General features: G+C 37.6%; 1 protein-coding gene across 1 annotated transcript in view; it reads left to right on the top strand.

The window, feature by feature from the left end:
* The window catches only part of DHRSX (dehydrogenase/reductase X-linked), a 973,969-nt gene that overhangs the window by 639,534 nt on the left and 316,810 nt on the right, over positions 1 to 17,625 (top strand). The gene's annotated exons all lie outside the window — the stretch shown is intronic.

Raw genomic sequence — 17,625 nt, 5'->3', positions numbered from 1 at the left:
TGTGGATGTTCCCATCTAGCCTCTAGCCAGTGTGTACGACTAAGATATTTCTTTTACAATGTCAGTTTGAGGTCAATAAGCTCTTCAGAATCACATAAAAGGCATGCATGAAAGCCGCAGATGAATGGCATAAGGGCTATTTCTTGTTGACAACCCACAAACCGCTGTGCCAGAGTATATTAGATTAACATTTGGTAATTCATATTAAAATTATGTTTACACCTCAAGCATAAACTATAAGCAGTTCATAGCTTAGATAAGCATTTATGTACGTCATAAGCTCTGACTACTTATTTAATTGATTTCAACTAGATAAAAGCTATTTTTAATGTATAAAACATATACACAATAATTTGTCATCATTAAGGGATTAACTTTCCCATCTTCTGCTATATACATGAGCATATTATTTACTGCATTTATATATCTGTCATGCATATGAAAGAGCAGAATCTATATGTTTATGAAACAAATACTGCAATATTGGTTTTGTAATTCTTAATCTCCACTGGCTGATAATGATAACTGCATCTACTTAACTGGTTGATAGGGACACATCTCTACACGTATGACAAAACACTGATTTATTTAAGACAGGAACATGAATTAATAATAAGAAAAACAAACAACTGAAATACAAATTCTCTTTTATGTGAAAAATTTTAAATTATTACTATGTTATCTTAAGGTTGCAATGAATCCTTTAGCATTACAAGTCAATGATTACCTACACTCTTGTCAGTAACGTTTAAAGGGGCAGTGCACTGTAAAACTTGATTCCCCTTAATGGGTTTCCAATTACTTGTTATACCAGTAGCAGAGTTTAAAATGAATGGGAAACTGTTCCTTTAGCTTTATTTTTAATATGAACTAGATAGTTTTGCTCTTTGAAATCTCAACCCTTAAAAATAGGTTGATCTTGAAGGGATATAATTTTTTTTAAAATGTTCACTCTTTATACACACAACCTCCTTATATCTCTGTTTTTATTCTTAGGCTCTGATATTCAAAGCAATCTATTGGCCTCGCAGCCCCTTGGTCTGTCGATGTATTCTAAATAAGGGGGCGGATCCGCAAACGAGTGGCAATGTTTCCCCATAGGAAATAGGGATTGCATCTTCTGAAAAAGTCTGCTGACATCGCCACTTGTTGGCACTTTCAGAGGGCGGGGGGGGTAGGGGGGGGGCATATTTGAAGTTTTCCTATACTGCACAGACAGTGCACTCACTTGAAACCAAAAATAGTTAACTGTAACTACAACTGCAATTCCTGTTCTAAAACCAAAGTAACCCCCCAAAATAAAAATGCCTACCTTAAGCAAACTCTAATAGAAGGGCATTTGGTAGGGCAGTGCCCTAAAGTGAACATAGCTATTTTGTCCATAAATTTAAAAAAAAATCATATTCTAAATAAATCCTTAATTAACAAAAAACCCTTTAATAAAAATGATGTTGCCCTGAAACGGGCATTTGGTTGGGCATTGACCTTAGAAGGACATTTTGTAGGGCAGTGCCCTAGAATTAATGTAGCTCTTTTGCCCATAAAATAAAAAATCCCTATTCTAAAAAAAATCCTAAATTATTCATAAAAAAAAACTATCCTATAAATGAGTTGTAGTGGGGGTTTTACATTTTTTGGAATTGATTTAAATAATTCTGAGCCATGTGTTGCAGTTGATGAAGCAATAGGACTTAGGGCCAAGTTAACACATGGGGGCCGATTTATGAATGTGTGGGAGGACATGATCTGCTGTAGCGGATCATGTCCACTCCACATCAATAAATGCAGACAGCATACACTGTCTGCATTTATCATTGCACAAGCATTTCTAGTGAAATGCTTGTGCAATGCCGCCCCCTGCACAATTGTGGCCAATCGTCCACTAGCAGGAGGTGTCAATCATCCCGATTGTATCCGATTGGGATGAATGCTGTCCGCTGCCTCAGAGGCGGCGGACGAGTTAAGGAGCAGTGGTCTTAAGACTGCTGCTTCTTAACTCTTGTTTTACGCTGCATAGTAAATTGGCCCCATGGTCTAGGCAGATGGGTGGGTTCATGTATTCAGGGGCAGTGTTTGGAAAGTCCTAGGTTTATGCTCAAAACTCAAAAATCACCTAATTTCCATTTTATTGGAAAGATGGTGTTTGTATTTTGTGTGCCAGCATGATTTTGTTTTATGCTAAGTTAAAGATATAAAATGCACCTCCCTTTGCCACTTTGTAGACAGTGGGGAAAACACATTGTCAGATGGTTGCACTGTAATTATCTGCTGTTGCTGAAACTTGTATAACAATATTGTACTGTAAATCTACTGTATAGATCAAATGCTGGGACGATGTTTTTTCTTCTTCCTCCAATTTTTCTAATTGTGCATCCTGATCATTACATGCAGCACAATGGTGCCTCTAACTCCTTGGGCTTTATACTGTGTTATATAACAGCTAGACCTTTTAGGTGGCAAACAGTCTCATAGGAAAGGGATTTACCACTTTACGTGCTGCTGCTTTATTCATTTAATAATTTCTTTATTTGCTGGAGCTGATATATTAAGAACCAAAGCTCATTGGATCACAGGGTTAGTTTTTTGTGTATGTTAATGTGTATATGGTGAAAGTGTAAGTGGTATAATATAAAAAAAATGAGATCTGTCTCTGATTTTGACCAGGGGCCCAGTATTACCTATGTATGTCATCACCACTACTCTTATACATACTAGAGAATGTTTGTTAAAAAAAAACAAATTAAAAATATATATTTTTAACTACTAAGAACCTCTTGAGAGGACTGTTTAGCTTTTTTCCCAGTAAGCTTCAAGACAACTACCCCAAGGCGCCCACCCCCACCTCCTAATACAACCTCTCTCTCAGCTCAAGATTTTGCCAGCCACTTCAAAAACAAAATTGACTCCATCAGAAGTGAAATCAGCTCTCAACAAACTGCCAATCTCCTACCCCCTCAAAAGCTCACAATCATCCAAAACCCAAATATCAAAAAATGCAGCTCTTTAGCCCCTGTTAACGAGGATGACGTTTCTGCCCTTATACTGTCCTCCCACCTCACTACCTGTCCCCTCGACCCCATCCCCTCACAGCTACTCCCCCTCCCTCTCTTCTACCCTCACCCCCATACTCACACACATTTTCAACCTCTCCCTCAGCAATGGTATATTTCCCTCATCTCTTAAACATGCACTGGTCACACCTATCCTCAAAATACCTTCCCTCGATCCAACCTCCCCATCGAACTACCGCCCTATTTCCCTACTCCCTCTTGCCTCAAAGCTCCTAGAAAAGCTAGTATACACATGTCTATCCCATTTCCTTACACTAAACTCTCTTCTTGACCCACTGCAATCTGGATTTCGTCCCCATTACTCTACAGAGACAGCAATTGTCAAGGTTAACAACGACCTACTTACAGCAAAATCCAAAGGCCACTTCTCTCTGCTTATCCTCCTTGACCTGTCTGCAGCCTTTGACACTGTTGACCACCCTCTTCTGCTCCAAACCCTCCAATCCTTCGGCATCTGCGACACAGCTCTTTTATGGTTCTCTTCCTATCTAACTAACCATACATTTAGTGTAGCCTTCTCCGGAGCATCCTCTGCCCCGTTACCACTTTCTGTTGGGGTACCTCAAGGCTCAGTCCTCGGTCCCCTTCTCTTTTCAATCTACATGTCATCATTAGGTTCCTTAATAAAGTCTCATGGGTTTCAATATCATTTGTATGCCGATGACACCCAAATCTACCTCTCTGCACCAGACCTACCTCCTTCCTTACTAAACCGTGTCACTAATTGTATTTCTCATATCTCATCTTGGATGTCCTCTCACTACCTTAAGCTAAATGTCTCCAAAACTGAACTTCTTATTTTTCCCCCTTCTTCCAATGTCTCCACCCCCAAAATTTCTATAACTGTTGATAATTCCATCATTACTCCTACCCTGCATGCCCGATATCTTGGGGTCACACTTGACTCAGATCTTTCCTTCACTCCTCACATTCAGTCCTTGGCTAAAGCCTGCCGCTTCCACCTTAAAAATATTGCTAAAATTAGACATTTCCTTACACAAGAAACAACTAAGATTTTAATCCACTCTCTCATCCTTTCCTGCCTCGACTACTGCAACTCCGTCCTCTCTGGTCTACCTAGCTGACGCATAGCTCCTTTACAATCCATTATGAATGCCTCTGCCAGGTTCATCTTCCTTACTCGTCGATCTTCATCTGCTGCGCCTCTCTGCCAATACCTTCACTGGCTTCCTCTTGCCTCTAGGATTAAACACAAAACCCTCACTCTGACATACAAAGCTCTCAACTGCACTGCTGCCCCCTACATTTCAGAACTTGTCTCCAGATACTCTACCTCCCGTCCCCTTCAATCAGCTCAGGATCGCCTCCTCTCCTCCTCTCTTGTTACTTCCTCACATTCCCTTTTACAGGACTTCTCCAGACTGGCCCCCATCTTGTGGAACTCCCTGCCTCGCTCCACAAGACTCTCCCCTAGTTTTAACAGCTTCAAGCGCTCCCTTAAAACTCTACTATTCAGGGATGCTTACAACCAACACTAACCTTTCCTAACTCCATTGCTTTCCCCTTGAACCCCTTAGAATGTAAGCCTATGAGCTAGCTGTTTGCAGATCGCCTTCATAAGAGCCGACTACAACAGTGAAACTCTCGGCAGGGCCCTCTACCCACTTGATCCCTGCAAAAGCTATCCTGTATATTGACTATGTTTACAGTGCTGCGGAATCTGTTGGCGCTCTACAAATACCTGATAATAATAATAATAATAAAGGTGCTGTATCTTATTACAAAATCTTTTCAGAGACAGAATGCACTTCCTGATTTTTTTCATAGATATTAGAATGTTCTATAAGTCTTTCCAGTGTGTTATAGATGATGAATCTGTGCAATCACAAATGATTCTCACTAAATATAAATGCTTTAAGATCCATGCTTCCAATGGCCTTTTTCAGACAATAATTGAATATAGAGGGGAAAGCTGCAGTTTGGCTTATGATTTACTCGCTAACCAGATTCTTGGCTGCTAACACCTTCAGTAGCACTCTCCATAATGCATGGTAGCAGAGATAAGTATTCCCAGCTTTTTATACTGATCAGAACAAGTCAAAGGCGAGATTATCAGTAACAACTATTTCATGATATGTGCATATTATTTTGCCAAGATGCTGTTTAGAATCTGTCGGACATTCCACAAATGAGGTCAGATGAAAGTCACAGTGTTCAATTTTAACTAACTATAAAGTGACAGCCTAAATATAATTCATACCTTTAAGCTATTATATTCTGTGTTTTGTGCAGGTCTATAATATAGCAAAAAGCACCTGGGATTGTATCGACCTCATTCTTTATACAATGCTAAATACTCATCTAAAAACATGTGGCATTAATCCTAAAAAAGTACAGTTGTAGATAATGCAGAACACTAATAAACATGACTAACAAGCCTAATAATCTCAACCACCCCCTACACAACCCTCCGTGTCATCTTATCACCTCACCAACTGAGACCACCCAATGTACATATCTGTTCAGCGATTAAGACTCACCCATATCACTCCTTTGTTTCCATTTAGAACATATGTCCTCTAAAAATCTGACAAGTGCTATCCCCAGAACCTAGGACTACCCGCTGTTATGTCCTAGAGCTAGGCGCAAACTAGTCTCAACATAGTACTGAAAAAGGGAATTGATGCATGAGAATACAGTAGAATAATGACAGTGTTTATTATAAACTTAGTGCAGTAACATACACTAAGCAGTGATTACAGTACAGTAAAACTAATCCGTGATTACTCATATTTAGGTATTGGATATGGTATTAATATCATGAAACAGCACTGAGAGTCATCATTTAGTAGAATACAGGCAGATGATGTATCTTCTTTCCAAGATGTTTCTCAACAGACTCCCCTCCCCCCATTTGCAGGTGTCTAGCTTTATGTCAATTATATTATTTCATTTAACAGGCATTTTTTGAGCTAAGACTGTTTCTCATAACAAATGAATATTCTCACACTAGAGACTAGCACTATTTGTCTCAGAATGTTACATCCCACTCTTTCTAGACAAGCTCTGGTATGAGAACAGAATAGAATACAAACATATTTCTTAAAGGCAATATGGTTAAAGGTGTGTGTATATATATATATATATATATATATATATATATGTATATATATATATATATATATATATATATATATATATTCTCTTAAGGAAGCAAAGTTTGAATATTAACCGCTAATACATGAACTGTTTTGATGAATTATTTCTGCATATAATCATGAAAAGTTTTTAATCCCTTACCACCCCTCTGCACAATTTCTTCTAACACCTAGAAGCATATTTATCAAATATGCTGTCAAGATTTATTATTGCACAAGCAGCTCACCAGAACTGCTTGTGCAATACCAGCCCTTGCAGATTTGCGGCCAATCTGCCGCTAGCAGGGGGTGTCAATCAACCCAATCGTATTCGATCAGGTTGATTTCTGTCCGCCGCCTCAGAGCAGGCAGATAAGTTATGGAGCAGTGGTCTTTAGAAACAAGGGCCTTGATAAATTGCCCCCCTAATCTCTCCGTTTCAGTGGCTCACCCAGTTGCAAACCCTAGCATCTAAAAACTAATAACTGACAATCTCCAAAACATAATGGGTCCCTAGCACCAAAGGGAATATCCTTTCTGAAAAAGTTACACCCCAAAAATAGTAATAACACCCACTGTAAAAATGTGTTGCTACATTAATCCTTGTTCCAGCTTTGCTTATATCATTTAATTGTGCAATACTATAAGAAATATTAATATGAAACCTCCTACTATGAAACAGGGATTGAAATAGAACACATGCCTTGGCCGTTGTTAGGTTTATTTTTAAGGTTCGTTTAAAGATACATATTTTGGGGGGAAGAACAGGGTTCCTTAGATGTTAGAAAAGTCCATTAGGTGTTATGGGGTCTTTTGGCAGGGGTGATTTTGGGGGATCGTAGGTGCCAGGAGGTTACAGGATAGTGTTAAATTCAGTCATGGGAAAATTATGCATGGGAAAATTGCAGCAAGAGTAGAGACAATAGCAAAGGGGAACCTAGTGCTTTTAGGGTTAATGCCAGTGAGTGTTTTGTGGAGAGGGTTTATAATCTGTTTGTGAGTTTATGGAAATCACTTTTACCATTGTTTTATCAACAGGTAATAATACATTTACCTAAGCAATCACTTTTTATTTTTGAGTATGATACAAGGTCATCTTGGTAATGATTATTTTGGTCTACTCCAAAAATTTTATTTTTTAAAAAGATGGATAATGCCTTTATTACCCATTCTCCAGTTTTGCATAACCAACACTGTTATATTAATACACGTTTTATCTCTGTAATTACCGTGTATCTAAGCCTTTTCTGACAGCCCCCGATCACATGACTTTTTATTTATTATCTATTGACTTGCATTTTATACAATTAGTGCAGTGTCTGTCACAACCCACGGGCATTAGCACAATGTTAGCTATATGGCTCAGATGAACTAGCAGTCTCCTGTTGTGAAAAGTAAATAAAAAAGCATGTGATAAGAGGCTGTCTTTAGTGGCATAAAAACAGGCAGATATTTAGAGGTTTAAAGGTTATAAAGTATATTGATATAACAATGTTGGTTGTGCAAAGGTGGGGAATGGGTAGTGAAGGCGTTATCTATGATTTTAAACAATAACAATTCTGGTGTAGACTGTCCCTTTAAGAAGCGTTTTGCTAGGTTATTCATTGACCATTGAGGTGGATTACTGCAAGACTGGAATAAGGCAGACCCACTGCTTATTTAAATCTGTTTGCTGTTTACTCATACTCATGCTCAAAACCCTCATCTAGTGGTGTAGGTGATACACTGTTAACATGGAAGTAATGCTGCATGATTTTATCACAGATCCTGTTTAATCGTTAGTTGTGGGTGGTGTGTCAAAAAGAGTAGTGCAAACCAGACACATCCTCTGCTCTAGTAATAGTACCTTTTTTATTTCCATTAAAATATGTAATTTTGTTACTGTTCCTACAGCAGCAAACCTTCCACCTTCAGAACCATTGACCTTGCCACCTACTTTGAATGCAAAAATTAAACCATTAGATATGACATATTTTTAACAGCAGCATCTCCATGAACTTGAAAAAGGATAAAAGGCACTTACAAATAAAAGTAAATTTATACACAAATGAACTTGAAATAACTCATAAAAGGAATATTAATCAAGATTATACTATTTAACACATAACAGGAATATCAATCAAGATTGTATTATTTTAAAAGACACGGTTTGAATTAATAAGCAAATGTTTAAAGGGACAGTCTACACCAACATTTTTATTGTTTTAAAAGATAGATAATCCATTTATTATTCATTCCCCAGTTTTGCATAACCAACACAGTTATATTAATACACTTTTTACCTCTGTGATTATCTCCTAGATAACTCTGTGTGCATGAGCACAGTGTTATCTATATGACACACATGAACTAACACCCTCTAGTGGTGAAAAACTGTCAAAATGCATTCAGTAAGGAGGTGGCCTTCAAGGTCTAAGAAATTAGCATGTAAACCTCCTAGGTTTAGCTTTCAACTAAGAATACCAAGAGAGCAAAGCAAAATTGGTGATAAAAGTAAATTGGAAATTTGTTTAAAATTGCATGCTCTATCTGAATCATGGAAGTTTATTTTGGACTAGACTGTTCCTTTAAAGTGACAGTCAAGTCCAAAAAAACTTTTCATTATTTAAATAGGGCATGCAATTTTAAACAACTTCCCAATTTACTTTTATCACCAATTTTGCTTTGTTCTCTTGGTATTCATAGTTGAAAGCTAAACCTAGGCGGTTCATATGCTAATTTCTTACACCTTGAAGACTGCCTCTAATCTGAATACATTTTGACCACTAGAGGGCATTAGTTCACATGTTTCATATAGATAAAATTGAGCTCATGCACGTAAAGTGACCTAGGAGTGAGCACTGATTGGCTAAACTGCATGTCTGTCAAAAGAACTGAAATAAGGGGGTAGTCAGCAGAGGCTTAGATACAAGATAATTACAGAGGTAAAACGTGTATTATTATAACTGTGTTGGATATGCAAAACTGGGGAATGGGTAATAAAGGGATTATCTTTCTTTTTAAACAACAAAAATTCTGATGTTGACTGTCCCTTTAACTAGATTGAATAGATTTTATAAAATAATGTAAAAAAAGGAATGTTGTTTTACCTGTATGTTCCATGTAGTTCAATTGGAATTATAAACTAAGTTTCACAAAGCAATCTTGAATTTCTGAAAATAAAAACTTCAATGTCAACAGTACATTTTTATTCATCAAGAATATTTTAATTTCTTATCTTAAGGAACATGTTCACTAAAGTGTGTCACACAACTTAAACTTTTCATTCTTAGGGAATGTAACTGCAGCCTTCTTCTTTCCCCTTTTTTAAGGTGGTTAGAAGCAGTTTACATGTTATTTATTTTTTATACAGTACCTACCATTTTTTTAATGTACAACTGTGCTCATTTAGCAGCAAATTTAGTCTAAATCTGTTGAGTCCAAAAAGTCAGTGGGTGTTTCTAAATGGAATGCCACATTACAGAACTGAGGTAGATGGTGAGCTACTGTTTGTTATATACTGCTAGAATATGTATTATATTGATATTGGACCACTAAGACTCATTTAAAAAAAAACAACTCTCTAAAATCACAGTGGGCTTCTCTGCTTTGTTGGGGCCAATGATTGATAAACACATTTAAATAATTAATTTGCATTGATAAAATAATTAATTTGCATTGATAAAATTATTTGAACTGAATTGCAATTCATAGCTTCTCATTTCATATTCTCTCACTTCTCTTTAACTGATTTTATTTGAATTGGCCATGCAATTGGGTAACGTGTCCTGCAGGCTAACTATATCTCGGCTAGATTTCGAGTTGTGCGTTAGGCTGAAAAAGCAGCGGTAACAGGTCCTAATGCTGCTTTTTCCCTACCGCTGCTATTAGCCAATAGGATTGAGCTCGCATTCTATTGGCTGTTCCAATCAGCCAATAGAATGCAAGATCAATCCTATTGGCTGATTGGATCAGACAATAGGATTGAACTTTATCTTATTGACTGATTGCATCAGCCAACAGGATTTATTCTACTTTAATTCTGATTGGCTGATAAAATTCTATCAGACAATCGGAATCTAAGGGATGCCATCTTTCATTCGTCGAGTAGTAGTCGGAAGAAGAGGATGCTCTGCGTCGGATGTCTTGAAGATGGAGCCGCTCCGCGTCGGATGGATGAAGATAGAAGATGCCGTCTGGATGAAGACTTCTGCCCATCTGGAGGACCACTTCGCCCGGCTTGGATGAATACTTCTCCTGGCTTCGTTGAGGACTTCGGCCCGGTTGGATGAAGACTTCTGCCACTTCATTGAGGATGAACTGTAAGTCGATCTTCAGGGGATTAGTGTTAGTTTTTTTTAAGGGTGTATTGGGTGGGTTTTATTTTTTAGATTAGGGTTTGGGCCGCAATAGAGCTAAATGCCCTTTTAAGGGCAATGCCCACCCAAATGCCCTTTTCAGGGCAATGGGGAGCTTAGGTTTTTTTAGATAGTATTTTATTTGGTGGATTTGTTGTTTGGGTGGTGGGTTTTACTGTTGGGGGGTTGTTTGTATTTTTATTTACAGGTAAAAGAGCTGATTACTTTGGGGCAATGCCCCGCAAAAGGCCCTTTTAAGGGCTATTGATAGTTTAGTTTAGGCTAGGGTTTTTTTTATTTTGGGGGGGATTTTTTTATTTCGATAGGGCTATTAGATTAGGTGTAATTAGTTTAAATATCTTGTAATTTGTTTATTATTTTCTGTAATTTAGTGTTTTTTTTTTTTTTTTTGTACTTTAGCTAATTTAATTTAATTTATTTAATTGTTGTTAATTTAGTTAAGTTGATTAATTATAGTGTAGTGTTAGGTGTTATTGTAACTTAGGTTAGGTTTTATTTTACAGGTACTTTTGTATTTATTTTAGCTAGGTAGTTATTAAATAGTTAATAACTATTTAATAACTATTCTACCTAGTTAAAATAAATACAAACTTGCCTGTAAAATAAAAATAAACCCTAAGCTAGCTACAATGTAACTATTAGTTTTATTGTAGCTATCTTAGGGTTTATTTTACAGGTAAGTATTTAGTTTTAAATAGGAATTATTTATGTAATGATAGGAATTTTTAATTAGATTTATTTAAATTATATTTCAATTAGGGGGTGTTAGGGTTAGGGTTAGACTTAGGTTTAGGGGTCAATACATTTAGTATAGTGGCGGCGACGTTAGGGGCGTCAGATTAGGGGTTGATAAATGTAGGTAGGTGGCGGCGATGTTAGGGATGGCAGATTAGGGGTTAATAATATTTAACTGATGTTTGTGAAGCGGGAGTGCGGCGCTTTAGGGGTTAATATGTTTATTATAGTGGCGGCTATAAGTAGGTAGGTTATGGCGACATTGGGGCGGCAGATTAGGGGATAATAAATATAATATAGGTGTCGGCGATGTTGGGGGCAACAGATTAGGGGTTCATAACTATAATGTAGGTGGCGGCGGTGTCCGGAGTGGCAGATTAGGGGTTAATAAATATAATGAAGGTGTCGGCGATGTCGGTGGCGGCAGATTAGAGTTAATAAGTGTAAGATTAGGGGTGTTTAGACTCAGGGTTCATGTTAGGGTGTTAGGTGTAGACATAAATTTTATTTCCCCATAGGAATCAATGGGGCTGTGTTACTGAGTTTTACGCTGCTTTTTGGCAGGTGTTAGACTTTTTCTCAGCCGGCTCTCCCCCTTGATTCCTATGGGGAAATCATGCACGAGCACGTACGACCAGCTCACCGCTGACTTAAGCAGCGCTGGTAATTGAGTGCGGTAAGGAGCAAAATTTTGCTCAATGCTCACTTCTTGCCTTTTAACGCCGGGTTTTTTAAAAACTGTAATACCAGCGCTGTAGGTAAGTGAGCAGTGAGAGAAAACTGCTCGTTAGCACCGCATAGCCTCTAACGCAAAACTCGTAATCTAGCCGTCTGTATTTTATTACGATATGTAACTAATTTCCTGCAGGTTAACTATATCATGTGTGGTGTATTTCATGCTTGCTGATCCCACCGTGTATAATTCTCGCCCTGCGGATTAGGTGTGTGTGTGAGTGTGCCCACTGGCCATCTAACTAAATTAAAAAAAAATTCTATTTGGCCTCTCAAGTAAAAGGATAAACATTCCTCATATAAAAATGTATAATGTGGAAGACTTGAAAACTAGAAAAACATTTCAATGGTGACATTTTCTAAGACTATAGTACTTTTACTACCTGTTGCAAATGTAATCTCTGAGAATATGATAATATTCATTGCCATCTTGCAGACAACAAATCTCATGTGTATGCACATTTGTATACTGACCACATCTTTTATTCTAAATTGTCCAAGACACACTAGGGAACGCCACTAAGACAGAAGCCTCTATTTATCTTTTTATTCCATTAAATAGTCATTTTTAGGGAACCTTAGGATAACAGACATTTTAATAGATAGCTCAGTATATCTAGTATACTGTTAGATGTTGGTATTGTTTTTATACAGATATAGGAAAGATAATGTAGATTTGTCCTTTCTTTTCCTGTTTAACATCACTTTTTAATCTTGTGTGGAAACACTTTGAAGAATTGCTATTCCCAAGGCAATTTCCTATAAAACAGACATGACTTACTGTGCTTCTTTGTTAATAAAAATAACAATTCAAGCTATTTACCAAAAAAATAATACATGTGCCTGGCTTCGAGCACTGCAGATTGATACAAATAGTTAAGAACAATAATGATAGTCTTTCCACAGTCCGCCTCTAGCATCCTGTGGGATAAAAGGCTTGATGAGCAAAAGAAAATCAATGCTAGATGTTTGACAAGAAATAGGGGGCAGAAAATCTAATAGTGGCTCTTGCAAATGTCATTGCATCCATGACACCTTAACCTTCACTAAATCTGCGCCATAAGGAGTCACATTTTAGACTTCTTATTTAGCGTCTTTGGTTGTAAATATTGTTGTAATTTGTTTGAATTTCTGTGTGGTAGTTAAGAGACATAAATACCTTGTAACTACAAAACACTTCTGTAGCATTGCATGATTGATTTTAGATTGAAGATACAAACAGAAAGCAAAAGTCTCCAATATCTGAAAGGGACATTGTACGTTTGATTTTTCTTTGCATACATGTTTTGTAGATGCTCCATTTAAATAGCCCATCTGGGAGTCTTTTTGTAACAATGTATAGTTTTGCTTATTTTTTCATAACATTGTGCTGATTTTCAGACTCCTAACCAAGCCCCAAAGTATCAGATGTAGACTCAAGTCCATAGATTCCTGCTTGCTCCTGTGTGTGTATCACCTCTACTGAGGTCAGTAAGGGAAAGATAGTTAGCAGACTTGTAAAGTCTAAAGTGAGCACTTGCAGATCCCAGAACTGGAAAACCCAGTTTTCAAAGTTAAAAAGGGCTGAAATTAATAATGAAAGTATCATATAAAAAAAAAATTTAACACAAGTAAAAAAAATCTCTAGAAAATGTATTAAAAAGTCCTTTTTATTGAAGAATTATTGAAGAATACCTACATAGTGCAACACTGTATCACAAATAATCTTATACTATTGACACAATACTCATGTTTCTCAGAACCACTGTTTCTTTCATGTAATTAGCAAGAGTCCATGAGCTAGTGACGTATGGGATATACATTCCTACCAGGAGGGGCAAAGTTTCCCAAACCTTAAAATGCCTATAAATACACCCCTCACCACACCCACAATTCAGTTTTACAAACTTTGCCTCCTATGGAGGTGGTGAAGTAAGTTTGTGCTAGATTCTACGTTGATATGCGCTCCGCAGCAGGTTGGAGCCCGGTTTTCCTCTCAGCGTGCAGTGAATGTCAGAGGGATGTGAGGAGAGTATTGCCTATTTTGAATGCAGTGATCTCCTTCTACGGGGTCTATTTCATAGGTTCTCTGTTATCGGTCGTAGAGATTCATCTCTTACCTCCCTTTTCAGATCGACGATATACTCTTATATATATACCATTACCTCTGCTGATTTTCGTTTCAGTACTGGTTTGGCTTTCTACAAACATGTAGATGAGTGTCCTGGGGTAAGTAAGTCTTATTTTCTGTGACACTCTAAGCTATGGTTGGGCACTTTGTTTATAAAGTTCTAAATATATGTATTCAAACATTTATTTGCCTTGACTCAGGATGTTCAACATTCCTTATTTTCAGACAGTCAGTTTCATATTTGGGATAATGCACTTGAATCAATTATTTTTCTTACCTTAAAAATTTGACTTTTTTCCCTGTGGGCTGTTAGGCTCGCGGGGGCTGAAAATGCTTCATTTTATTGCGTCATTCTTGGCGCAGACTTTTTTGGCGCAAAAAATCTTTTCTGTTTACGGCGTCATACGTGTCGCCGGAAGTTGCATAATTTTTGACGTTCTTTTGCGCCAAAAATGTCGGCGTTCTGGACGTGGCGTCATTTTTGGCGCCAAAAAGCATTTAGGCGCCAAATAATGTGGGCGTTTTATTTGGCGCTAAAAAAATATGGTCGCTTTTGTCTCCACATTATTTAAGTCTCATTTGGCATTTTTTCCCATTCCTGAAACTGTCATTTAAGGAATTTGATCAATTTTGCTTTATATGTTGTTTTTTCTCTTACATATTGCAAGATGTCTCACGTTGCATCTGAGTCAGAAGATACTTCAGGAAAATCGCTGTCTGGTGCTGGAACTACCAAAGCTAAGTGTATCTGCTGTAAACTTTTGGTAGCTATTCCTCCAGCTGTTGTTTGTATTAATTGTCATGACAAACTTGTTAATGCAGATAATATTTCCTTTAGTAATGTACCATTACCTGTTGCAGTTCCATCAACATCTAATGTTCAGAATGTTCCTGATAACATAAGAGATTTTGTTTCTGAATCCATCAAGAAGGCTATGTCTGTTATTCCTCCTTCTAGTAAACATAAAAAATCTTTTAAAACTTCTCTTTATACAGATGAATTTTTAAATGAACATCATCATTCTGATTCTAATGACTCTTCTGGTTCAGAGGATTCTGTCTCAGAGATTGATGCTGATAAATCTTCATATTTATTTAAAATGGAATTTATTCGTTCTTTACTTAAAGAAGTACTAATTGCTTTAGAAATTGAGGATTCTGGTCCTCTTGATACTAATTCTAAACGTTTAGATAAGGTCTTTAAATCTCCTGTGGTTATTCCAGAAGTTTTTCCTGTTCCTGGTGCTATTTCTGAAGTAATTTCCAGAGAATGGGATAAATTGGGTAATTCATTTACTCCTTCTAAACGTTTTAAGCAATGATATCCTGTGCCGTCTGACAGATTAGAATTTTGGGACAAAATCCCTAAGGTTGATGGGGCTATTTCTACCCTTGCTAAACGTACTACTATTCCTACGTCAGATGGTACTTCCTTTAAGGATCCTTTAGATAGGAAAATTGAATCCTTTCTAAGAAAAGCTTATCTGTGTTCAGGTAATCTTCTTAGACCTGCTATATCATTGGCTGATGTTGCTGCAGCTTCAACTTTTTGGTTGGAAACTTTAGCGCAACAAGTAACAGATCATGATTCTCATAATATTATTATTCTTCTTCAACATGCTAATAATTTTATCTGTGATGCCATTTTTGATATTATCAGAGTTGATGTCAGGTTTATGTCTCTAGCTATTTTAGCTAGAAGAGCTTTATGGCTTAAAACTTGGAATGCTGATATGTTTTCTCTACTTTCCATTTCTTTCCAGGGTAACAAATTATTTGGTTCTCAGTTGGATTCTATTATCTCAACTGTTACTGGTGGGAAAGGAACTTTTTTACCACAGGATAAAAAATCTAAGGGTAAAAACAGGGCTAATAATCGTTTTCGTTACTTTCATTTCAACAAAGAACAAAAGCCTGATCCTTCATCCTCAGGAGCAGTTTCAGTTTGGAAACCATCTCCAGTCTGGAATAAATCCAAGCCTTCTAGAAAAGCAAAGCCAGCTTCTAAGTCCACATGAAGGTGCGGCCTTCATTCCAGCTCAGCTGGTAGGGGGCAGGTTACGTTTTTTCAAAAACATTTGGATCAAATCTGTTCACAATCTTTGGATTCAGAACATTGTTTCAGAAGGGTACAGAATTGGTTTCAAGGTAAGACCTCCTGTAAAGAGATTTTTTCTTTCCCGTGTCCCAGTAAATCCAGTGAAAGCTCAAGCATTTCTGAAATGTGTTTCAGATCTAGAGTTGGCTGGAGTAATTATGCCAGTTCCAGTTCTGGAACAGGGACTGGGGTTTTATTCGAATCTCTTCATTGTACCAAAGAAGGAGAATTCCTTCAGACCAGTTCTGGATCTAAAAATATTGAATCGTTATGTAAGGATACCAACGTTCAAAATGGTAACTGTAAGGACTATCTTGCCTTTTGTTCAACAAGGGCATTATATGTCCACAATAGATTTACAGGATGCATATCTGCATATTCCGATTCATCCAGATCATTATCAGTTCCTGAGATTCTCTTTTCTGGACAAGCATTACCAGTTTGTGGCTCTGCCGTTTGGCCTAGCTACAGCTCCAAGAATTTTTACAAAGGTTCTCGGTGCCCTTCTGTCTGTAATCAGAGAACAGGGTATTGTGGTTTTTCCTTATTTGGACGATATCTTGGTACTTGCTCAGTCTTTACATTTAGCAGAATCTCATACGAATCGACTTGTGTTGTTTCTTCAAGATCATGGTTGGAGGATCAATTCACTAAAAAGTTCATTGACTCCTCAGACAAGGGTAACCTTTCTGGGTTTCCAGATATATTCAGTGTCCATGACTCTGTCTTTGACAGACAAGAGACGTCTAAAATTGATTTCAGCTTGTTGAAACCTTCAGTCACAATCATTCCCTTCGGTAGCCTTATGCATGGAAATTCTAGGTCTTATGACTGCTGCATCGGACGCGATCCCCTTTGCTCGTTTTCACATGCGACCTCTTCAGCTCTGTATGCAGAATCAATGGTGCAGGGATTACACAAAGATATCTCAATTAATATCTTTAAAACCGATTGTACGACACTCTCTAACGTGGTGGACAGATCACCATCATTTAATTCAGGGGGCTTCTTTTGTTCTTCCGACCTGGACTGTAATTTCAACAGATGCAAGTCTTACAGGTTGGGGAGCTGTGTGGGGATCTCTGACGGCACAAGGAGTTTGGGAATCTCAGGAGGTGAGATTACCGATCAATATTTTGGAACTCCGTGCAATTTTCAGAGCTCTTCAGTCTTGGCCTCTTCTGAAGAGAGAATCATTCATTTGTTTTCAGACAGACAATGTCACAACTGTGGCATACATCAATCATCAAGGAGGGACTCACAGTCCTCTGGCTATGAAAAAAGTATCTCGAATTCTGGTTTGGGCGGAATCCAGCTCCTGTCTAATCTCTGCGGTTCATATCCCAGGTATAGACAATTGGGAAGCGGATTATCTCAGTCGCCAAACGTTGCATCCGGGCGAATGGTCTCTTCACCCAGAGGT

The sequence above is a fragment of the Bombina bombina genome, chromosome 3, assembly GCF_027579735.1.
Source record: "Bombina bombina isolate aBomBom1 chromosome 3, aBomBom1.pri, whole genome shotgun sequence".
NCBI classification, from domain to species: Eukaryota; Metazoa; Chordata; class Amphibia; order Anura; family Bombinatoridae; genus Bombina; species Bombina bombina.
Note: the sequence above shows the minus strand (reverse complement) of the source record. Positions and strands in the feature narration are given on the sequence as shown.